The sequence below is a fragment of the Dromiciops gliroides genome, chromosome 2 (genome assembly GCF_019393635.1).
Source record: "Dromiciops gliroides isolate mDroGli1 chromosome 2, mDroGli1.pri, whole genome shotgun sequence".
NCBI classification, from domain to species: Eukaryota; Metazoa; Chordata; class Mammalia; order Microbiotheria; family Microbiotheriidae; genus Dromiciops; species Dromiciops gliroides.
Window position 1 is genome coordinate 395,519,585 of NC_057862.1, and position 24,472 is coordinate 395,544,056.

Here is a 24,472-nt window from a genome sequence, read left to right on the forward strand (position 1 = left end):
AATATTCAGGACATGACATATGAAGGGTCCACTTTTCAAATGTGGCCAACCTAAATCTGAATCGGCGTGGTGAAATGCAGTGGGTGCTGATCTGGGAGTTAGCCTTTCCTTATCAGCTTTGTGACAAGGACAATTCACTCAGCCTCGGATCTTCAATTCTCAATCTCATAAAATATGAGTCATAATCCTGTACTCACCCCTTCCCAGGAGTCTTATGAAACCCAAATAATCATCAAGAATGTGAAACTGTTTTATGTCTATAAAATAAACCAACCAACAAGCATTTGTTAAATGTTTAGTATGTCCCAGGCCCTGGGCTAAGCACTAGGCACAAAAAGACAAAAGCAACACAGTCCCTGATCTCAAGGAGCTCGAATACTAATTAGGGAGATAACAAGTATGTGCATAAGGATTACAGAATAAATATAAAATGAATGCCAGCAAATACAGTGTAGTTGAATATAAGGTAGTTTGGGAGGGAGGGGAGGGCTCTAGCAGTGGGGAAGATCAAAAAAGACTGCGCAAAAGATGGTACCTGAGCTGCATCTTAAAGGGAGAGACTATGAGGCAGAGATAAGGAAAGGGGACATTCCAGGCACTGGGGAAGGCCATTTCAGAAGCACAAAAATGGGAGATAAAAGCTAAAGGAGAAGTGGGGGCTTGTCCTGGTTCTTGTTATAACTCACTAGAGGCAGTGCGGTGTAGTGGAAAGAAGGCTAGGTTTGTTAGAAGACATGGGTCTGAATGTCCTGGGTGACACTGGAAACACCAACCTCTCTCAGCCCGTTTCCCCATTTGTAAGATGAGAGGATTGAACTAAATTATCTCTAAGGTCTCTCCTGGCTTTCAATCTATGATCCAGTCCCTGGCCTTGTGTGAGTCACTTCATTGCTCTATGTCTCAATTTCCCCAGCTGTCAAATAGACAGATTGTGGCTTTATATGGTTGATGGATGGAAAAAAGCATTTACAAAGCACTTGCTACGCACCAGGCTCTGAACACTAACAACAAAGACTACCTCCCTCAAGCATCTCACATTCTGAAGGGGGAAGATGACACATAAAAGGGAGCTGGAAAGAGGGAGTGGAGGAGAAAGTACCTGATCCAGGTAAAGGCAGCTAGAGAAGGGAATGGCATTGAACAAGGAATGGCACCGAGAGTGACATGAGCATGATCTGAGCACCTCATGAAACAGTGGTCCAGGCCAAGGACTTGCCAATGTGAAGAGAAGATGCACAGCAGAGGCATCTCCAGGCTGCTGGTGAGAAGGGGGGAGAGTCTGGAGATGGGAGAAAGGAAAAAGCCATGATCCTCAGGTCCTCCATTTCTATTTCTGTAACAGGTTGTACTGGATTCTCTCCAAGGTCCCTTAAAGCTCTGCCATTCTATGGGCTGTCTTCCAGGCCCTTTGAGCTCAATTGGTCTGTGGCTATTGGGGGAATCCAATAAGAGAAGAAAGAAAGAAAAAGAGAGAGAGAGAGAGGCAGGGAGGGAGGAAGGAAGGAAGAAGGAGGAGGAAAGAAGGAAGGAGAAGGGAGAAGGAAGAGAAGGAGGAAGGAAGGAAGAAAGAAAGAAAGAAAGAAAGAAAGAAAGAAAGAAAGAAAGAAAGAAAGAAAGAAAGAAAGAAAGAAAGAGAGGAAGGAAGGAAAAGAAAGAGTGCCTTGAAGAAGTATTATATTAAATCTGCAAATTATTTGGCACATTTTTATTATTATTAACTGAGATCTGCTCATTCAGTGCCAAGGATCCGACTTTACCCAACAGCTTCCCAATCAGACAAATCCCATGTAACCAGCGTGTCTCTCGGCTGCCCTCCTCTCTCAGAGATGTTCTTCTGAGAGCTCTCTCAAATATACATGTACCAGCTGAGCACCTCGGAGCAGAAGCCTCAGGAGGGAAGTCAGCAGGAAGGGGAGAGAAATTGGATCCTGTTCTCCCACAACACAGACACCATCTCCAGATGGGTTTTCCACTCAGAACTTTAATATGTAAAAAATGGCCACAGAGTCTGGCTCCCCCTAAACTGCAGCCTCCACCATCAGCCAAGGTTGATGAGACCCACTGCTTCCTGAGCTCGTGAGCTTGGAAGAGACAGGGGCCCAGTGGCAAGGGAGGAGAGAGATGACTTTCTCCTCTTCCAGAAGCCCCAAAGTTGGACAAATCCCATTGCCAAGAAGGTTCTGAATACTTTCCCTTCCCAGGGGAATAATCTTTTGTTGTTGTTGTTGTTAAGATTTACATTTGCATAACAAACTGAGGCTTACAAAGTGTTTTGCATACATTATTCTCATCTGATCTTCACAATAGTCGGGGAAGCAGATGGGATGAGTATTATTATCTCCATTTTACAGATCAGAAAATTGAGGTTTCTGACTCCAAGTCGGGTGTTCATTCTACTCTACCACAGCTGAGCAATGCTAACCTTTCACTTTTAACAAATTTGACTCGAAAGCCCAACCTCATAGCCTGGAGATAATCCATCGATTCCGTCCCCCTTTTCAGCTCTACCATTCTAGGATTTGGTGAGAGTGCAGGCTTCATCGTTTCATGGATGCTAGACTAGATCAGAGCTAGGGAGGAACCACTGGTCACTGGATTGTGAGCTCCTCAAAGGCAGGGACTGGTTTTTGCCTCTTTTTGTATCCCCCGCATTTAGTACAGTGCCTGGCACATAGCAGGCACCTAATAAATGCTTACTGACTGACTGTTTGGATTGATATCACAGCAGGGAAATGGCAACTGAGACCACATTAGCATTAGCATTGATGAATCATTAATGAATGTTACCTCTGGCTGAGCAAGGCATTGCTAAGCTCCTGGACTCTCTCAGTGCCCACTAAATAAAATCCAAACCCTTGAGACAGGCCCTCCAAACAAACCCCTCCCACCCTACTTTCCAGCCTTATCTTACTCTGCTCCTTTCCTTGTTCTCTCTGTGTCCACTACTCACCAGCCCTTCCAGACTTACATTCAGCATGTTCGCCCTTTCTTGGCTCGATTCACTCCCCATGCCTTGAAAGTCTACCCTATACCAGAGGTGTCAAGCATGGCCCACCCACAGCACTCCCCAGTGCTGCTATACCAGATTAAAATGTAATTGGAGAGGCAGCTAAGGTGGCGAAGTGGATAAAGCACTGGCCCTGGATTCAGGAGGACCTGAGTTCAAATCCAGCCTCAGACACTTGACACTAGCTGTGTGACCCTGGGCAAGTCACTTAACCCTCATTGCCCTGCCAAAAAAACAAAAAACAAAAACAAAATGTAATTGGGACATATTTAAATAAATAAGTGAAAACACCATAAAATATAGATAAAATTGCATATTAAAAGCAAGCTAGTGTGCATCCAGCAGGAATCCTTCTCTATGCTATCCCAGACTTCTCTATTCCCATCTCTGTGTATTGCAATGTGGGCTCACTCTTCAGGGCCCATCTCAAATGCCACCTCCTCCAGAAAGCCACCCATTAGTCACCAACTGCTATATGTCTCTTGATGTGTCATGCTGTCCCATGACTAAACTATAAACTCCTCGAAGCAGAGGACTAGACTGGGGTCTGGCTTTTATTGTAAACAAGGAACTGTAGAATGTTAGCTCTGGAAGAGCCCTTCCAAACCCTTCATTATACAAATGAGGAAACTGAGATTCCGAATGGTCAGGTGATTCACCCAAAGTCACAGAGTGAGTGGCAAAGCCAGGAACCCAAGCCTTCTGACTCCCCAGGTGAGGGTTCTTCCCACTGATTCATATCGTTTCTCCCTGGTACCTACCAAGTAGAGATTCAGGATGGAATACAGCTCTGGATCTGGAATTTTCAAAACAAAACAAAACAAAACCACCTGGTTTCAAGTCCTTATTTGTTCACTTATTCTTTATATGATCTAAAGCAAATAATTTCCCTCTCCAGGCCTTAGTTTCTTTCTCTGTAGAATGAAGGAGTTGGATCAGATTGTCTCTAAGGCCCTCCCCAACTCTAAACTCCTATAAATGCAGAAGAGGAGAGGAGAGATTTTAGTAGATTTTTGCTGAATGGATGAACTCACCTCTTCCTATCTCCAGCCCAGAGCAAACCCTACTGATACCTCTGGTTATGGTGGATATCTCCTCCCCAGTGTTATTACTGTATATTACTTGGGGGGTTTTCTTACCATTTTATCCCTCAGTAAATGAGCATTTCATAGACACTGCGGACATGAAGAAAGGGGCCCCAAATTGCCAGGGACTTTTTATTTGAGCTCTTACAATGCCTCTCTTAGCCCCATTGATTTTTTTTTTTTTTTTAAAGATTAGGACTTTTCTTCCAGCTTCACTTGACAGCCAAGATCAGAGTCATGCTTACCCTGGGGAAGGGAAATGTATCTTTTATGAAGAGCCAGCTCTCGCTAATAAGGAGATGAGGGAGGGAGGGAGAAGGAGAGGAGAAGCCACTGGGTTTTTGTTTTTGGTGTTTGACGCCGAGAGTGACACTTTCTGTATGCAGAGGGTACAAGGAGGGGGTGGGTGACTAATGTCTCAGATGCCAGCCATCAGTTTCCATAGAGAACCGTTGTTGGCAACCAGGGAGTCCATGAAGCCTGTCGGCTTTCAGTAAATTCATCTTCATTTCCACCTCTTTATGTCCCGGAACTAGGGAACATTTCTACCAAGTAGGGCTACAAGGCTCGGCAGGACTGACGCATCGCAGATGGGGGCTAATCCCATCTCTGACGCACTGGGAGTTCTCAGGGGACATCTGTCACCAGCTTCCCCATCTGCATTGATGCAGTGATTCTATTCTGCCTCACTTAGTACCCAGGTGCCCACACTGTGGGCACTACCTAGTTATTAAAAAGCATTTCATAAAATTAATCATGATACTTCACACAAATTTGTACTATGACCTTGTTGTTGTCATTGTGTTGTTACAGTTGCATCCCACTCTCTGGGACCCCATTTGGGGTTTTCTTGGCAAAGATGCTAGAATGATTTGCCATTTTTTTCTCCAGATCATTTTACAGATGAGGAAACTGAGGCAAACGAGGTTAAATGGATTGTCCAGGGTCACATAGTAAGTGTCTGAGGTCAGATTTGAACTCGGGTTCTTCTGACTCCACGCCCGGTGCTCTATCCACTGTGCCGCCTAGCTGCCCTACCTATGTCTTCTCTCTAGGTCTCCGTTTTGTCCTCTGTACGAGGGCTAGATTTAGATGACTTCTAAGATTCCTTCCAGCTTTAATATTCTGTGACTTCCATGCTATCCCTATAGCACTTTCTAGTTTTGTAAGTATTATGGCATTTATGCTATGAGAGGCAGGGTGGTAGAAGGATTGAATAGAGAGCTGTTCCTGAAGCCAGAAAGACCTGGGTTCAAATCGTGCTTCTTATACATACTGGCTCCATAATTTTGGGCAAGTCACTAAATCTCTCTTTGCTCTGGGCAATTCTCTATGTCATAGAGAAAGTCCCAAGGAAAAAAAAAGTAGGGTAGCTAGGTGGTGCAGTGGACAAAGCACCAGCCCTGGAGTCAGGAGGACCTGAGTTCAAATCTGGCCTTAGATACTTGACACTTACTAGCTGTGTGACCCTGGGCAAGTCACTTAACCCTCATTGCCCCGCAAAAAAAAAAAAAAAGAAAGAAAGAAAGTCCCAAGCCACCTTGGTACAGGGAGCTTCCTCCCCCAGGAGTTCTCTGTGCCAGTTAAATCACAGGTCAGGTCCCTATCCCTCTGGCATAGGTAGAGCTGGAAGAGACCTTGGAGATCATTTAGTCTCTGGATCAGAGAAACATAAAGTCTGAAATCTAGAGCTGGAGAGGACCTCAGCGTTCATCTAGTCCTGCCTCTTCATTTTACAGATGAGGAAACTGAGGTTCAGGGCAGCTAAGTAACTTATCCAAGGTGATACAGGTAATATCAAAGGTGAGACTCAAACCCAGGTCCTCTAGTTCAAGGTCCAGTGTTGTACCAAGCCAGTCCCTCATTTTATAGAAAAGGAGATCAAGCCTCGAGGAGATATGACTTTCCCAAGGTCATACAGTGGCAAAACTCAGACTTAAACTCAGCTCTTCTAATTCTCAGACCAGTGTTCTTTCTACCAAACCACATTGTCTCTTGTTTGATCCTCACAGAGACCCCATGAGGAACAGGTATTTTAATCCCCATGTTACAGATGGAGAAACTGAGGCTTAGAAATTTGTCCAAAAAAGAAAGAAATTTGCCCAAAGTCACAGAATGGCACCACCAAGATGAGAGCCCAGATCTGTTGTATGAAATTTAGTAGGTGGTACAGTGGAAAGAGAACTGAGTTAGGAAGAACGTGAAGTCAGATCTAGCCTCAGACATTTACTAATTGTGTAACCCTGGGCAAGTCATTTAACCTCTGTCTGTCTCACTTTCCTCAACTGTTAAATGAAGATGATAATGACACCCACCTCCCAGGGCCACCGAGAGGATTAAATCAGATACCTTGGCACATAGCAGGCACTTAATAAATGCTCATTTCCTTCCTTCCTCTTTCTACTCCACCCTGCTGCCTCTCTGCAGTCTCTCATCTAGTGAAACATCTTACATCAATAAACCTCTACAGGGAGCAAACGGCTGGAGGAGTTACAGCTTGGAGAACCTTTTCGCTTTCCAGGTTCAATTTCCATCTCTTCACCACATCAAATTCCAAACGTTAATGTACTGAGAGTTAGCCTTCTTGCTCAGAACTGGTGCTCCTCCCTTTAGGGAATCAACTCTTCAACATACCTGACTGCCCCTTTCTAGCTCTATAAAATTGAGCAAGTCCCTTCCCCAATATGGACTTTAGTTTCCTTAAACGAGAGTGATGAACTAGATGGACTCTAAGGGCCTCCTGGCTCTGATATATTGTATTCTATCCTTTAAGACTCCTTCCTTCCAATTCTGACATTATGAATGAATGAATGAATAAATGAATGAATGAATGAATGCTAATCTTTGTTTCTAATTCCTCCATTAAGCTATGGTTAAGCCGGGCCCAACTTGCTGCATCTGTCAAAATGGCCCACATTCCCACTGGTCCTTAATTCCTGGCCATGGCATCTGCTGTGGGACTGTGCCAGACAAGCATGTGTCTCATTTTGCTGACATTAATAAGTGAATTGTCCAGTTGGCACCCGAAAGAAGAGCAATCACATCCACGTGTTGGCATGAGGGATGTCACGAAAGAGCAATTCATTTTTGCAAAAATTCCCATTCACCATTTCCACTGAGGATTGCTCAACAGGCTTATACAGAAGAATGAGAAGTGTTTGGGTTAGCTGGAGAGATAAACCATTACAATGAGTGGCAAGGGGAGACTATGGAATCTTTTCTGAAGAGCTAGTTAATACAATGCCATAGATGCTAGCAAAAACTGCCAGTTAGTTTCTTAATGCTCTTTCCTGATTGCTTCATCTTCTGCTCAAAGCCCTTCAGTAGCCCAGCCCCTATGAATCAGAATATAAACTCCTTAGACTAGCATTTAAAGCTCCCTATTACCATGACCTTCCAACCTCATCTCACTCTACTCCCCTCATTTACACTCTATATTCCAACCAAAATGAATTGCTCCCCCTCTTGCTAACAATTCCCATACTTTTCTGCCTTTAAAAAAAAAAAGTTGTTTTTTTTTTTAAGGGCCTACCATGTACCAGGCACTTTACATATATGATCACAACCACCCTGGGAGACAGGTGTTTTGATCATCTCTGTTTTTCAGTCGAGGCAGACAGAGAGAGGTTAAGTGATTTGCTGAGGGTCCCACAACTAAGGCTATCTAAGATAAGGCTATCTATCTCTCTAAGGCTAGATTTGAACTCAGATCTTCATGACTCCAGACCTACTATTCTATCCACAATACCACCTTTTCTTATACCATTTCCAGAACTTGCCTTTCTTTTTCTTTCTCCTCTAATCTCAGCTAATGGTAAATCACTCCAGTATTTTTACCAAGAAAACCTCAAATGGGGTCACAAAGACTCAGATATGACTGAAAGACAACAAAACTAAATTTCAGTAAGAAAATAGGGAAAATGAAGATGTGATTTTGTAAAACTCTGCTTTTTTTTTTTTTAAGAGCTTACCTATCCTTCAAGGTCCATCTCAAATACCACCTCTTCCATAAAATCTCACATGATCCCCCTAGGGAGGAGAAGTGATCTTTCTTTTGTCTGATCTCATAGAACATTTTACCACTCTGAGGTCCTTATCTTATTCTGATTTCCATTGTAGGAACCTACATTTTGATAGAACTATAAGGTTTACGAAAACCACTTCCTTCACAATAACCCTATGAGGTAGAGAGTGAAGGTATTATTATCTCTGTTTTACAGATGAGAAAATCTCAGAGAGGTAATTTGGGAGAGAGAAGAGGGCAAGCGCAGGGAATGGCACGACTTGGCCATAATTACACAGTCAATAAGAATCAGAGCCTGCACCTGAATACAAGTCCATTGCCCTTTCCGGCAGGACACTGCATTGCTTCTTATTACATTCATCTGTATACATGCCCTATGCCTTCTACTTATTTAGATTTGTAAACATCTTAAGGGCAAGAGCTAAGTCTTGGATATTTTCTATTTCTCCCAGACTTTAGCACAAAGCATTGCACATGGTTTAATAAATATTTGTGGAAAGAATGAATACTAATCTTCCTAGAATGGTTTAAGTTCATCCTGGAATGAAGGGAAGGGATTGGAGAGGGTGGCTGAGCACTTCTTCAGGTTCCTGGCAGCTCTGTGAATCTATTTCTAGAACAACAACAAAACCTTAGCATTTACTAGTATCCAGCAGAGATACCAGGTGACAAAGAAAGAATGGGTCCTAAACTTAGGACTAAATCATAAGATTCAGATATTTATTGAGCACCTTTGTTTTGTTTTGTTTTGTTAAGTAAATCAATTTTATTATTTAAAACAATGAAGGAGTGATCTCCACTTTCCCATTTAAAAAAATTATAAAATGGATCCAGAAATTGAGCTTTCCTTGTACAATAGATTATAGGCATTACAAAGATGAGTTTAAAGCACAGACCCTTCCTTCATGAGGTTTACAACCTAGATGGAGTGGGATGACTCAAACACAAGCAGAGGAAGAGCTGCAGTTCAGAGGAGTAGCATAATCCCTCTGCACCTCAATTTTTTCATCTGCAAAATGGGAGTAATAAAATAAAACTCCCTGTCTCACAGAGGATGCTGAGAGGGTCAAATGAGATAGATAATAGATCTAAAATATCTTGTTAAAGATAGAATCTATAGAGAATATTATGAAATGCAAAATGGACGATTTTGATTACATTAAATTTAAAAGTTTTTGTACAAACAGAAGCAATGCATCCAAAATTAGAAGGGAGGCAGAAAGCTGGGAAACAATTTTTATAGCCAGTATTTCTGATAAAGGCCTCATTTCTAAAATATATCAGGAACAAAATCAAATTTATGGGGCAGCTAGGTGGTGCAGTGGATAGAGCACTGGCCCTGGAGTCAGGAGTACCTGAGTTCAAATCCGGCCTCAGACACTTAACACTTACTAGCTGTGTGACCCTGGGCAAGTCACTTAACCCCAATTGCCTCACTAAAAAAAAAAAAAAAAAATCAAATTTATATGAATCCAAGTCATTTCCCAATTGAAAAATAGTCAAAGGATATGAATAGGCAGTTTTCTGCTTAAAAAAATCAAAGCTATCTATTGCCATATGAAAAAATGCTCTAAATCACTATTGATTAGAAAAATGCAAATTAAAACAACCCTGAGGTACCACCTGACACCTATCAGATTGGCTAATAAGACAAAAAAAGGAAAATAATAAATGTTGGAGAAGCTGTGGAAAAATTGGAACATTAATGCATTGTTGGTGGAGCTGTGAACTGACTCCAACCATTCTGGAGAGCAATTTGGAACTATGCCCAAAGGGCTATGGGACTGTGCATACCCTTTGACCCAGCAATACCACTATTAGGTCTTTTTCCCAAAGAGACCATAAAAAAGGGAAAAGGACCCACATGTACAAAAATATTTATAGCTGCTCTTTTTGTGGTGGCAAGGAATTGGAAACTGAGGGGATGCCCATCAATTGGGGAATGTTTTTTTTAATTTTTTTTTTTTTAGTGAGGGATTGGGGTTAAGCCCAGGGTCACACAGCTAGTAAGTGTCAAGTGTCTGAGGCTGGATTTGAACTCAGGTACTCCTGACTCCAGGGCCGGTGCTCTATCCACTGCGCCACCTAGCTGCCCCAATTGGGGAATGTTTGAACAAGCTGTAGTACATGAATATAATGGAATACTATTGTGCTGTAAGGAATGATGAGCTGGTGGATTTCAGAGAAGCCTGGAAGGACTTCCATCAACTGATGCTGAGTGAGATGAGTAGAACCAGGAGATCATTGTACACAGTATCAACAACATTGTGTGTTGATCAACTGTGATAGACTTGATTCTTCTCAGCAATACAAACGTACAAGATAGTTCCAAAGGACTCATGATGAAAAATGCTCTCCAAATCCAGAAAAAAAAAAAAAGAACTGTGGAATCTACATGCAGATTGAACCATACTATTTCTACTTTTTTTGTTTTTCTTTTTTGAGGCTTTTCCCTTTTGCTCTGATTCTTCTTTCACAACATGACTAATGCAGAAATATGTTTAATTAATGTCATTGTGCATATGTAACCTATATCAGATTGCTTGCTGTCTTGGGGAGGGGGGAGAAAAATTTGGAACTAGAAATCTTATAAAAACAAATGTTGAAAACTATTTCTACATGTAACTAGAAAATAATAAAATACTTTTATGATTAAAAAAAGATAGAATCTGATAGGATAATAGATTTAGAGCTAGAAAATGCCTCTGAGGCCATGTAGTCCAACCCCCCTCATTTTATAGATAGAGAAACTAGGGGCTAGAGAAGTTAAGTAGCTTACACCAGGCCACATAGTTAGGGCCAGAGCCACCATTCTGTGGATTAATTGTCTGACTGTTAATAACAATAGCACACATTTATATGGTCCCCCAACGGTTTACAAATCACTTTTCCTCCCGACAACCCTGTGAGGTAGGTAGTGAAAACATCATTCCCAGTTTTATTGCTAAGAACACTTGTAGCTCAGAGAGCTTTCATATTTCATCTAGTTTCCCAAGCTAAGATCCAGAATTCAAACCTTAATCTAAGTATGAAGTGGCTTTGACTCTGGATCCCCCCAAACAGTCATCAAAATACTCCCCTAATGAAGTCAGAAGTCAAATCAACAAGCATTTATTAAATGCCTACTATGTGCCAAGCACTATACTACCTTCTGAAGGTACAAAGAAAGGCAAACCACCAGCCCCTGCTCTCCAGGACCTCACATTCTAATGAAGAAGACAACTCACAAACAGTTATGTATAAATAGATATAGATATGTGCATGTATGTATGAGGTATATAAATATGTTAAATTAGAGATAATCAACAGAATGAAGGCCCTAATAAGGCAGCAAAATCAGTGTATAAAAAGACAACCTGATGAAGAATACTATTCTTCTATATGTCCTTGTTTGAATCCTGCATGTGAATGAAAGATCAAAGAACAGTCTAAGAAGCTATGAACAGTGACTGAACAAGTTGTGGCACATGAATGTGACGGAATGCTATTATGCTATAAAAATGATGACGGAAATGATTTCAGAAAAACCTAGAAAATTTTGTATGAACTGATACAGAGTTAAGAGGGCAAAATCAGGAGAATAATTTACATAGGAACAACAATATGGTAAAGATAATAAACTATAAAACAGTAACTCTTAGTAACAATGACCCACCACAATTCTGAAGGACTCTGACGAAAAATATCTACTTTCAGATAGAGAACAGATAGATTTAGAGTACAGATTGAAGGATATTTTTTCTCTTTCTTTCTTTTTGGGAACATGATTAATGTTTCTGTAGATCATCTTCCAGACCCCATTCCACACCTCCTATCACTCAATTTCTCATTCTCATCCCCCCCTCAACCCTCCCACCCCAAAGCTTCAACCTAACTCCACCCAGCCCTTCCATCATGCCCTCTGGAATGCGTGTTTCATAAGGGACAAATTTCCATTCATCTTAAGTCTTTTCCTCTGCCATTCTTTCCATCTACTAGCTCTTACTGAAATCTGGCTTCCCCCTATGGCACAGCCTCCCTGGCCACCCTCTCCTAGTACTAGCTGCACCTTCACTCAATCTCCTCAGCTCACTGGTCAAAGTAGGGTAGTTTTAATACCCCTTGCTTCTGAGTGATACTTCCAAGTTCTCCCTTTTCCTCCATCACTCAGTAACCTCTCTTCCTTTGAGGTTTATACTGTTCATAGGACAGCTAGATGGTACAGTGGATAGAGCACTGGCCCTGAAGTTGAGAGGACCTAAGTTCAAATATGACCTCAGACACCTACTAGCTGTGTGACCCTGGACATGTCACTTAATCCCAATTGCCTTAAATATTCAGGGCCATTTCCAAGTCATCCTGACATGTATCTTGCTACTGGACCCAGATGGCCACGGAGAAGAAACTGAGGCTTGATGACTTTACACAGCTCTCCCTCACTTAAATCCAATTCACTGCAGGTCAGGACATCACCTTTCTAATGTCATTGGTCCTCTGAAAGAACAAAGGACAAACAACAACAATCCCCACTGACATCCTATTTCTCTTCTGCCCTTTGTAGCTAAATGCCTGAAAAGGCCATCTGAAGAGGTGCTTCCACTTTCTCTGCTCTCACTCTCTTCTTAACCCCTTATAGTCTGGCTTCCAACTCTATCAGTCCACCAAAACTGCTCTCTCCAAAGTTACTAATGATCTCTTGGTTGCTAAATCCAATGGTCTTTTCTCAATCGTCCTTCTCCTTGACCTCTCTGTAGCCTTTGACCCTATGGATCACTCTCTCCTTTTTGATACTCTCTTTTCTATAGGTTTCCAAGACACCCCCCCTGTCCTGGTTCTCCTTCCTAAGTGCTCCTCCTTCCCAGTATCTAACTATAAGTGTCCCTAAGGGTTCTGTCCTGGGTCCTCTTCTCCATCTATATTACTTTACTTGGTGATCTCATCAGCTCCCATGGATTTAAAGACCATCTCTATGCTGATGATTCCTTTTTTTGGGGTGGGGCAATGAGGGTTAAGTGACTTGCCCAGGGCCACACAGCTAATAAAGTGTTGGGTCTGATGCCAGATTTGAACTCTGGTCCTCTTGAATCCAGGGCCAGTGCTTTATCCACTGCAACACCTAGCTGCCCCCCCCAAACTAATTTTCTTTCCTTCTAAGCCCTCCCCACCCCACCCTACCCCCACCCCACCACATACAACCTTCCTTATTCCTGTAGAGGTCAACACTGTCCTCCCAGTTCCTCAGGCTCACATCCTGGGAGTCATTCCTATTTATCACCTTCCCATATCCAAGCCATCACCTAGGCCAGTTAATTTCACCTTTGTAAAATTCTTCAAATGTAGCCCCTTCTCCTCTCCGACACTGTCCCACTCTGGTATAACCCAAATCACCTCACACCTGGACTAATGCCATAGCTTGCTAGAGGGTCTGCCTGCCTCAAGTCTCCCCCGACTTCAGTCTACCCTCTATTTAGCCACTAACATGATCTTCCTGAAGTGCAGTTCTGACCATATCATACCCCCACCCCCACCCCGACCTAAAAACTTCAGTGTTTTCCTATTGCCTCCAGGAACAAATACAAAATGCTCTGTTTAGCATCCAAAGCCCTTCATAACCTAGCTTCCTCCTACTTTTCCAGTCTTTTTACACCTTACTCCTCATGTACTCTTCAAACCAGTGACGCTGGCCTTCTGGCCGTCCCATGAACAAGACACTCCATCTCTAGGCTCTGGGCATTTTCTTCCAGCATTTCCCCAAGCCTGGAATACTCTCCCTTCTCTACTCTGACCACTGACTTCCCTTAAGTCCCAACTAAAATCCCACCTATAAGAAGTCTTTCCTAACCTCTCCTAATTCCAGTGCCTTCCTTCTGTTAATTATTTCCTATTTATCTCATATGTAGCTTGCTTGGTATGTATTTGTTTGTATATTAGCTTCCCCATTAGATTGTAAGCTCTTTGAGGGCAGGAATGGTCTTTTGCCTCTTTTTGTATCCCCAGTGTGGGCATATAATAAGCACTTAATAAATATTGATTGACGATGCAGAAATTTGTTTTGAGTGATTTCATATTTGTAATGGATTTTATCTTTCTTACCTTCTTAAGGCGGAGGAGGGAGGAGCAGGGAGAAATTTTGTTACTAAAAATAAAAAAAAAATTGAATTTAAAACCCCACAAAACCAAGCTATTAACAGACCAAATGACTGAAAGCAAATCTTCTTGATGTGGGATGGAATTGATGTGGGATGGAATTTGGGGTCAAATTGATTGTCCCAAAAGAATTACAAGACTCAGTGACTCAGTTTCCCAAGTTTTATTGCAATACTGTGGGTGACTACAGGGAGAGAACCAGAATATTGGAAAGTTATCTCTCAAATAGTGAAAGAAAAGACAGTTATATTTATAGTATAGATATATTGATTATCAGTCTCATTATAATAATCTCCACTTTGGGAAGGTACAGGGGAGGGCCTGTCCTACTCATTATAATATTCTTCATGTAGGGGTGTTACAAGGGAGGGTTTATCCTAATTTGGAGTTCCTGGGGAACATCAGTGGAGATGTGTTTTGGGGGTTTACATGTCATAAGGTGAATCTGGGGAAAAATTTGGCCTTTTCTGCGCATGTCTCTTTCTGATTCCCATGGCTAGTTTCAAAATATAATCATTTTTCTTTAGAATTTCTATAGTCTTGTCAGGTCTCTGTGGCCTAGCTCCCTCTGTTCCCATTATGGGTACTGATCACTGTGGGTACAATAACCTGATAAGTTATCCATTAACTGGGGTCTAACTCCCTTTTGGAGCTAATATCTGAATTAGAGTTTGGGTCTTAGGTTTTTCTATTAACCCCTTTTTGCCTCCTACATCAGAATTAGGGTGATCAGATTGATTGTGAGTTGTCCCAAAAGAATTACAAGACTCGAGGGGCAGCTAGGTGGTACAGTGGATAAAGCACAGGCCCTGGATTCAGGAGGACCTGAGTTCAAATCCAGCCTCAGACACTTGACACTTACTAGCTGTGTGATCCTGGGCAAGTCACTTAACTCCAGTTGCCCCACAAAGAAAAAAATAAAAGAAAAATAAAGAAAGAGAAGGGAACTACATGTACAAAAGAATTACAAGACTCAGTGACTCAATTTCCCAAGTTTTATTGCAATACTGTGAGTGAACACAGGAAGGGCACCATGGAGGTATCTCTTAAATAGAGAAAGGAAAGACAGTTATATTTATAGTATGGATAAATTGATTATCAGTCTCATTATAATAATCTCCACCTTAGGGAGGTACAGGGGAGGGCTTATCCTAATTTGGAGTTCCTGGGGGCTTGAGCCAAGCCCCAGGTGGGTACCTTTTTCCATGGAGGTATGTTTTGGGGGGGTTACATGTCATAAGGTGAATCTGGGGACAAATTTGGCCTTTTCTGCACATGTCACCTTTTCATTCCCATGCCTGGTTTCAAAATATTTTCATTTATCAGTTAGAATTTCTATACCCTGTCTGTGTATCATTGTTATAGTTAAGGTCTCTATGACCTGCCTCTATGTTCTTGTTATGAGTGCTGATTAATGTGGGTAACAAGAACCTAGGCCCTGACTTGTATTAATGAAGACTCAAGTCTTAAGTTATTCATTAACTGGGGTCTGAATCCCTCTTAGAACTAGGATCTAAATTAGAGCTCCATCTTAGGTTTTTCTGTTAACCCCTTTTTTGCCTCCTACATCATTCTTACTGAAGGAAAGGAAGTATTCTAAAGGAGAGATTGGTGATGAGTTTGTCCCATTGAGAGAAATGTACAGAACTAAAGAGAGGGGACAGAGGGCTCAGGTCTATTTTGGTTGGTCCCAAGTTCTTGTTCTGCCTGGTGTAACGATTGGAATGACACCACCTGCTGGAGACTTACTGTAGGAAAGCTCCACCATGAGGAGAAGGTGCCTGAAGGCAAGACGTGGTTTTTTTCTTTGGCGTCTGGAAGTGAAGTTGGCTTGTGGGAGGAAGAAGGGACAAGGCTGGCACTCTTGCTCTCTTTCGTCAGGACTCTGGTGGAGAGTGGAGCAAGAAATGCACTCTCCCTTTAATAGATAGATGAATCTAGGCCTTTCTCTCTTTCTTCACCAAATTCTTATTCTCCTTAATAAATACTTAAAAGTCTAACTCTTGCTAAAGCTTACAATTTATTGGCGACCATTCATTAGATATTTTAGACAGACTAGCTAGAATTTTAGCCCCTTACACTGGGAATGGAAGGAGGCTCTGGACTGGCCAGGCATGCTGGACTCCTTAGGGTCAGTAGCCCAAGTGTGTTCTTCTGAGTAGTGGGAAAGAAAGGAGGAAATAAACATTTATTAAGTGACTATTGTATGCCAAGCACTGTGCTAAACTCTCCAAATATCATCTCATTCATCTCACAACCCTAAGAGATAGGTTATTATTAATTATTATTAATATCCCCATTTTATAGTTGAGGAAACTGAAGCAGACAGGTTAAGTAGTGACTTGCCCAGGGTCACAAAGCTGGTGTTTGAGTTTGAATTTGAATTCAGATCTTCCTGACTCCAGGTCCAGTTCTTTCTCCACTTAGCCACCTAGGTAAAGCAGAGTAGATAGCTTGGGAACCAGCTTTAGGCTGGGATGATTGGCACTTAAGTACCTCTGGGTCCAGCCTGTGGGGGGAAAGGGAGCACTCCAAATGAGATATGGCTCAAGAAAAGAGACAGCTCCCCACACCCCCTTCTACCACCACGACAGGGCCATGACTTCCTCAGAATTCCTCTTTTCCCTGGAACTCATCTCTCTCTTATAGTTTTGTTCTACCAACCTGCTCAAACTTTCCTGGTGAAGGGCATAGAAGAATGGGAACGGGGACTGGTGTGAAAGTGTCCCAGATGGGGGGCCTGGGCCTGGGGTCTGGCTGCCCCAGGAAGGTGGAATGCTACAGGAAATCTAGAAATCCTCCAGGAAAGAGGGCCCCAAGAGGGGGCTTCTTAGCATAGTTGGGGAGTTTGAAGCCTCTTCAAGAAGGGTGAGGCAGGGGAGGGAGCCCTCAGGCCCATTTATTTAACACTTAAGGAGTAAAGACACACAAAGGCACAGTCCTTGCCCTCAGGGGATTCACATTTTAATGGAGAAAACCAGTAAATTATTATGTACAAGTAGACGGAAGATAATCTCTGAGGGAAGGCACTGGGGAATGAGGAGGGAGGCCCATACCAGAAAAGGCTTCAGGCAGAAGGTGGATTTGAGCTGAGACTTGAGGAAGACATTGCCCAGAGGTGAGAGGGAGAACATTCTGGCAGGGTCAGTGCAAAAGTAAGGTGAAAGGGAGTTTACATTTGATCCTAGAGGTAAGTAGGGAGCCACTGGAGTTTATTGAGTAAGGGGGCAAGTAGGGGGTGGGGTTAGACTTACGCTTCCACAGAAATGGGAGGCAATGCCCTCCTGTGGACACCTCTGCCTTTTCTTTTCCTCCAAGATATTGGCTACTCAAACTTTCCAGCCAACAGAGTGGGTAAGCTTGGGGCTAGAGCACTTGAAAGGACTGAGGGGCCTCCCTCCTTGCTCAGTTGCTTATCCTGAGTCATGAGATCCAAGACCACTGCTCTGAAAGGGCCAGTAGCCCCAAGGAAGGGCAGCTTTCAACAACCTGGCTGAAAGATCACATGACCAGAAATAAGGTCACCTGAATTTGACTCCCCACTCACTCAATCAATATAAAGTACCTAGTATACACCAGGAATTTTGTGTCCTATGGGTGCTAGGGGTACAAAGACAAAAAATGAAGCAATCTTTGGCATCAACAGCCTCACTTTCTATTGCATCAAAGCACATACAAAAAAGGGGGGCAGCTAGATGGTGTAGTGGATAAAGCACTGGTCCTGGATTCAGGAGGGCCTGAGTTCAAATCCCACCTCAGATACTTGACACTTACTAGCTCTGTGACTCTGGGCAAGTCACTTAACCCCCATTGCCCTGCAAAAACAAAACAAAACATATACATAATAGACGGAAAGTAAATACATAGGGTTGGCTAGATGGTGCAGTGGAGAGCACACTGGGCCTGGAGCCAGTAGGACCTGAATTCAAATCCAGCCTCAGACACTAGCCATGTGACCCTGGGCAAGTCACTTAACCCAAATGCCTCCAAAACCAAAACCAAACAAACACACACACACACACACACACACACACACAAGATAATTTGAGGAGAGAAGGTGCTGGAAGCTGGATAGACTTAGAAAAGGCTTCATGTATGTGGCAGCTAGGCGCTGCAGTGGATTAAGCACTGGACCTGGATTCAGGAGGACCTGAGTTCAAATCTGACTTTAGACACTTGACACTTATTAGCTGTGTGACCCTGGGCAAGTCACTTAACCCTCATTGCCCTGCAAAAAAAAAAAAAGGCTTCATGTAGAAGGTGGTAGTTGAGCTGAACTGTGAAGGAAATGAAAGGTTCTAAGACATAGCTATGACAAGGAAGTATATTCAAGGCCTCTGTAAAGTGACCGATAGAAAAGATGGATCAGTGTGAGAAGCCATCAGAAAGCCAATTTGGTTGGCCCATAGAGTATGTTGTTAAAGGCTAAAATTCTAGCTAGTCTGTCTAAAATATCTAATGAGTGGTCGCCAATAAATTATAAGCTTTAGCAAGAGTTAGACTTTTAAGCATTTATTAAGGAGAATAAGAATTTGGTAAAGAGAGAGAGAAAGGCCTAGATTCCTATCTATTAAAGGGAGAGCTCATTTCTAGCTCCGCTCTCCACCCGAGTCCAGAGGAAAGAGAGCGCGAGACTGAGCGCCAGTCTCTTCCTTCCTCCTCCCACTAGCCCGCGTCACTTCCTGATGCCAAAGAAAAAACTCCTGGTCTTGCCCTCAAAGACCTTTGCTTCATGGGCAGAACTCTTCTACAGTAAGTATCCAGCAGGTGGCGTCATTCCAATCGTTACAATGTGAAGGGGAATTATGTATAACATATCTGAAAGATAGTCGGAGCCAGGTTGTCACAGACCTTCAACCTCTAGCAGAGGAGTTTGTTTTGCTCTCGTGGTGACTCTGACACTAATTTTGAGCTGCCTCTGCCTCTCCCTCTATAAAGCAGAAGGTTGGAAAAAGTGATTTCTGAGTGGTTATGACCTCATGACCCCTGCCCCCCCCCCCCAATAAACTCCAGGGACTGCCTTTGACCTCCAGGAACAAATATAACATCCTCTGATTGGGACTGAAAGCCCTGTACAAGCTGGTCCCTTCTTACCTTCCCAATCTGCTTCCACTTTACTCCCCTAACACACCCCCCAGTAGGGCCACATTGACCTCCATCACCACAACACTTCATGTCTTGATCTGCCTTTGCATGACTCCCCCCCATGCCTGTAACGCTCTCCTTCCTCCTCTTAGCTTCCCAGGCTGTTAAGTCTCCATTCACATTCTCACATTCTCTGGGTGGCCCTTCTCAGTGCTGGGAGGACTGCTAGTGCTGTCCCTGCTGAAATGAGCCTTCTTAGTCTGTGGATGGCTCTTATTGATCGGGTTACTTGTTCATTGTTTCCCTCATTAGATTATAAGCTCCTTCGGGGTGAGGGACTGTGGGGTTTTGGTTGCTGTTTTTTAACCTTTCCTTGAATTTCCAGTACCCAGCACAGTGCCTGGCTAAGAGGCCTCCCAACTTTCAATAGTCTGTGAATCTATGAGATTTAAGCTCCACTTGACTCTCAGTTCAGTTTCAACTTCAGCAAGAGTTGAAAGGGCCATCTTCAATGACTTTGGGCAACTTCCCCTGTCTGGATCCTCAGTTTCCACCTTTGCAAAATGAAGGCATGGACCCAGACACTTTCTGAGCTATTGTTAAATAGCCAACATTTATATAATGCTTACGATGTGCCAGTACTGCGAAGTGTTTTACAGTTCCTCTCATTTGATACTCACAACCACTCTGGGAGGTAGTGATGGAGGAGGCGAAAAGGGATAAAATGAAGCTTGAGTCCTTATCAATAGCACCTAAAAGGGTTAATAGAGAAACTAATGCTTGTGTTCTTATAGTAACCAAGAGGGTTTGTCCCTATCAACCATCACCATCAACAGAGACAGGTCACAGAGACCCTAACTAGTAATCAACAATTGAAATGTTTAAATTACATGACAGGACACCTAGAAACCAGGCCTAAGTAAACAGAGATATTCTGACCTTGGCAAGTTGAGGTGTGTTTTTAGGAACATCCACAGAAAGGACTAAATGTGTCTTTAGATTCACCTTATGACATGTAAACCCCCAAAACACACCTCCATGGAAAAAGATACCTACCTCAGGGTTGGCTTAAGCCCCCAGGAACTCCAAATGAGGATAGGCCCTCCCCTGTACCTCCCTATGGTGGAGATTAGGATAATGAGGAGATGATCAATTATTTTCTGATTATAAATAGAACTATTTTCATCCCCCTATTCAAGACACCTTTCTCCTTTGGGTGCTCTCCCTGGGGTCATCACAGTATTGCAATAAAACTTGGGAAACTGAGTCACTGGGTCTTGTAATTCTTTAGGATGCCTCACGATCAATTTGATCACCTTAATTCCATCCCACATCATTAGGAGCTATTATTATCACCATTTTTACATTTGAGGAAACTGGGGCAAACAGAAGTTAAGTATCTTGCCTAGGGTCCCATTGCTAGTATCTCAGGCAGGATTTGAACTCAGATCTTTCAAAGCATGGCACTTGATCCATGGTACCACCGAGCTGTCCCAGCTCCTAAATGATATTTTGAGGGTTTTGTGCAATTGATTTCAAGCCTTCCTTGCTCCTTTCATTACATTACATAGAAAGAATAAACTAAGGGAGTGGTCATGGAGGGTTTCCTGGAGGAGCTGGGACTTTTAGTCCTTGTATTTGACAAGGTTTAGAGTTACCCTCTGGACCCTGTGGTAAAATAATGGAATTTGGCAGACACCCAGGGGTCTGACTTGATTGATCTAGTAGTGTTTGAATTGGGTGTGAATGAGAAACTACTAAGTACCTACTTAAAGATGATTAGATTTTAGCCACACTTGGCCTGCCCTGTTAGCCACCTAGTTTAAACTTGTCCAACCTTAAGAAGGAGTGTCCTCAGAGGCTCTGGACTGCGTCATCAACAAGGAACCAGTCTCAGCCACACTACTTGAAGGACCTCACCTTTGGGGGAGGGAGAAAAAGGTAGAAAAGGGGACCCCAAAAGGAAGTAGGACACACTCTCTTGGTCTCTCTCTGGCCTTGAAAGAGCATTCAGAGTGGACTAGAGACTGGCTGCTGACTCCCATAGAAATTAGGGACCCCTGGTGGTGAATTAAATCCATCCCTTTGAATTAGCTGAGCTGAAAGCGAGTTTGGGTTTGAGACAGCCCTTGCTAGAAGAACCACAAAGATTATCCATTTTCCTTTTTCCCTATTCCCTTGTTCTTGACGTTATTAATTTCATCTTTGCTGTGTATTTTATTCCCATTAAATAAAACTTGATTTGTTTGTGGAAAAGAGGCTATTAAGCTCCTTTCTTATTGGCCTGGGAGAAATAACTAAAAAAGGCAGTTCGGAGGAGAGGAAGTTTTGGACCTAGAGGTCCCTCATTATTTTCTGAACCCCAATATTATGGTAAAGCACCCAATTAACTCTTCCCATATTAAATTTGGCCCCTAAACCCCCAAACACTAGTGTCTTAGGCCATGAGGGATGAGTGGATAGTGTTTTCTGAGTTAGATGGGCCATAAGGAGTAACACCTTCCTGATTCCTTCTCAAGTGAACAGGAAAATTCCCTTCCACCTTAGTAAGTGTGGCACTAATGAAAAAGCGTTATACGTTCAGATTTGTTACATAGCATTTTAAAGGAAAAAAGTCCGACTTCAGTATTACACTCCCCAGGTACAAAGCACCATTTTCCCCAAGGACTAAATGATAGACTTGATTGCTTCTGACTGAGAGGAGGCAAGAAAAGGAAATGGTTTGAAATCTTGCAAAAGAGCAAGCTTTTCAAATGTCAGTCCTGGGGTGACTGAATATTGTAAAGCTACAGACAAAACAAACCCAAAGGGGAAACTGATTCTTGAACTTGTTTACCATGATTCTGCTTACAGAACTATTATCTTAATCTAAGATGTCTCTATAAATCTAGTTAGGAAATGACATTTTTATTATGAGTAGCAGTCCTATTGTTGCTGTATGTCTGAGAAAGGCATCTTTGTTAATTAAGTGAAGCGGGGCATGGTAGAAGGGCCTAAGAGAAAGGGCACTGAACTTAGTGTCAGGAAGACCTGAATTCAAATCTTCCCTCAGACACTTAGTCACTATATGACCAAAGCAAGTAACTTAGCCCCTCTGTAACAGATTGGACCTCAGTTCCCTCATCTGTAAAATGAGGGCATTGTCCTCTAAGGTCCCTTCCAGCTCTAGCCTATGACTGGACTAGGAGTTGGAGACCTGGATTCCAGTCTTGGTCCCACAACTAACTAGTTGCATGACTTTGGGTGGGATATTTTCTCTTGTCCTCATTTTATAAATGGATATAGTGAGTCCCAGAAAAGTTAAGGGACTTGTCATGCAGGAAATACACATGGCTTAAACCATGCTAGCTCTTAGCAGATGTTGGCTAGGCTAGGGCAGAGAACAATGTTCAGAGAATGGGGAAGAAGGTGAGCGGTTATGGGATTGAGAGGAGGGCAGCTGAACCCTGCGTCAGAATCCTTAATGTTATTTGGGATCCAGGACATGTGGACATTTGGGGGACATATGGTGGTCCTTCCTGATGCTGACATTAAACATGTCCTCAAATATACCTGAATTTTCAAAATGGGTCTGTAGGGTCATAAGGAGGCCATTTTCTCCCTGCTATATAAAGTAGAACAGATAGTCTTGAATTTGTATTAACATGGATTTTTAACCCTTTTTTTTTTTGGTCATGGACCCCTTTGCCTTTCTGGTAAAGCCTATACATAGGATTACAAAAGAAACCAATTATATTGAAATATAGTTATCAAAATATATTTTTTAAAAAGTTCACAGCCCCCTTGGTCTAAGAGTAATAAATGAATGAATGGATGAATGGATAAATAAATTATAACTAACATTTCTAAAGCATTTACTATGTGCCAAGCACTGTGCTAAGCACTTTACAAATATTATCTCATTTGACCCTTATAATAGCTCTGGGAGGTAGATGCTGTTATCTTCATTTTACAGATGGGAAAACTTAGTCAAATAAAGGTTAAGTGACTTGCCCAGAGTCACACAGTTAGTTTCCAAGGCAGGATTTGAACTTAGGTCTTCATGCCTCTGGGTCTGGAGATCTACCCACTATGCCTTTTTCCAGCTATTAAGAGACCTCTAGTTCCAATGCTAGTTGCTAGGTGGTGCAGTGGATAGAGTGCTGGGCCTAGAGTCTGGAAGATTAATCTTCCGGAGTTCAAATCCAGCCTCAGACACTTATTAGCTGTGTGACCTAGGCAAATCACTTAACCCTTTTTAACTCAGTTCCTCATCTGTAAAATGAGCTGGAGAAGGAAATGGCAAAGTAGTCCAGTATCTCTGCCAAGAAAATCCCAAACGAGGAGTCACAAAGAGTCAGATATAACTGAAAACAGCTCAACAAGAAGTCCCAGTATAAATGATATATTTGGTGACTGCATCCTTTTTCCTCCCCTGCCTCTTGTGAATTCGTGAGCTTTGAATTTGTCCATATTCCTCCTTCCTCTTTTCTCAGAATTTTAGAGTGGGAAGGGACCTCAGTGGCCATCCAATCCAACCTGTACCTGAGAAAGAATCCCTCTACCACCTTCACAAGCCGTCTTCCTTTGCTTGAAGACCTCTAATGAGGAGGCACACTGCCTCCTAAAGTGGTCCATTTCACTGTGACTTAGCAATCAATTCAACATGACAATATTCCCATTATTTCTGTCTCTTTGGTGTTTTTAAACTGGTGCTCTTATCTCATGCACTATGGAAACGAATGGCCACTCCCACCTTGACTCCTCTGCTGACTGTCCTGGAAACTTTGACCTACTATATTTCCAACCTGGGTCCATTTGCCCCTATTTAGGCAGTCTTGCTGCCCCACCACCCAATCCTGTCTGGGACAGGGGAGATGGAAGGGGGTGGTCATATTACCAGACAAAAAAGACAAGGGATCAGGTGATCCTTTAGTCCTACTGCAGCTCAGAATTCCCAAACTCAAGTCATCCACCAGCCTCAGCCTCCCGAGCAGCAGAGATTACAGTTGGCCAACTCCATACCTGGGCATACTACTATTGTTTCTGGAAAGGACATTATAGATTGTCCTATGGGTCAATGTTTCACCATCCCTGTGATTCCCTAAATACTGTTCCCTAGCTACCTCTCCCATATGTGTCATCTTCTATTATTATAGGGGTTCT